This window comes from Neophocaena asiaeorientalis, unplaced genomic scaffold (assembly GCF_003031525.2).
Source record: "Neophocaena asiaeorientalis asiaeorientalis breed wild unplaced genomic scaffold, Neophocaena_asiaeorientalis_V1.1 scaffold640, whole genome shotgun sequence".
Classification (NCBI taxonomy): Eukaryota; Metazoa; Chordata; class Mammalia; order Artiodactyla; family Phocoenidae; genus Neophocaena; species Neophocaena asiaeorientalis.
In genome coordinates this window covers 453,777-454,810 of record NW_020173035.1, presented here as the reverse complement: position 1 = coordinate 454,810, position 1,034 = coordinate 453,777, and the positions used below count along the sequence as shown (strand labels likewise).

Genomic DNA, 1,034 nt, shown 5'->3' with positions numbered 1-1,034 from the left:
AGACCTATTTGTCTAAAATTTTTATGTTAAAACACAGGACCTAGAATGTGTAAAATAATTTTGAAAAAGAATAATGTAGTGGGAGGAATAACCCTACCTAATGCTTAGGCATATTATTGCAGCTACAGTAATTAAGGCAGTATGGTATTGGCAGAGGGCTAGACACATAAATCAATAGGACAGAGTTGCAATCCCAGAAATAGATCCACACAAATGTGCCCAGCTGGTTTTTGACAAAGGTATAAAAGTTATTCAATGGAAAGATAGTCTTTCCACAGATGGCATTGAGGCAATTGTTAATCTGTAAGCCAAAAAAGAAAAAAGAGGGCTTCCCTGGTGGCGCAGTGGTTGAGAGTCCGCCTGCCGATGCAGGGGACACGGGTTCGTGCCCCGGTCCAGGAAGATCCCACATGACGCGGAGCTGCTGGGCCCGTGAGCCATGGCCTCTGAGCCTGCGCGTCCGGAGCCTGTGCTCCGCAACGGGAGAGGCCACAGCAGTGAGAGGCCCACGTAACGCAAAAAAAAAAAGAAAAAGAAAAAGAAAAAAGAAAACCTTACACCTAATACAAAAATGAACTCTAAATTAATTCTAGGGAATTCCCTGGTGGTCCAGTGGTTAGGACTCTGCACTTCCACTGCCATGGGCCCAGGTTCAATCCCTGGTCAGGGAACTAAGATCCCACAAGCCACATAGCGTGGCCAAAATAAATAAATAAATATCTTTTTAAAATAAAATTAATTCTAGATTTAAATGTAAATATAAAATGATTAAAAAAGTAGGAGAAAATCTTCATGAATTAAGGCTTGGTGAAGAGTTCTTTGGCATGACACCAAAAGCACCATACAAGAAAAAGTTCAATAAATTGAACTTTATAAAAATTTAAAACTTTTGCTTTGGAATTACCCTATTAAGAAAATGAAAAGATGAGCTACAGACTGGGAGAGCACACTTGCAAACCACATATCTAACAAAGGACTCGTATCTAGAGTATATAAAAAAAACGCTAAAAACTCAGCAGTTACAATCAAAGTGG

The 1,034-nt window shown here is 39.9% G+C and overlaps 1 non-coding gene across 1 annotated transcript; it reads left to right on the top strand.

The window, feature by feature from the left end:
• Window positions 1-598: 598 nt before the first annotated feature.
• On the top strand, window positions 599-671 carry TRNAG-UCC (transfer RNA glycine (anticodon UCC)). Its single transcript has one exon. It is a non-coding gene; the product is annotated as a tRNA-Gly (tRNA).
• The last annotated feature ends 363 nt before the right edge of the window (window positions 672-1,034 follow it).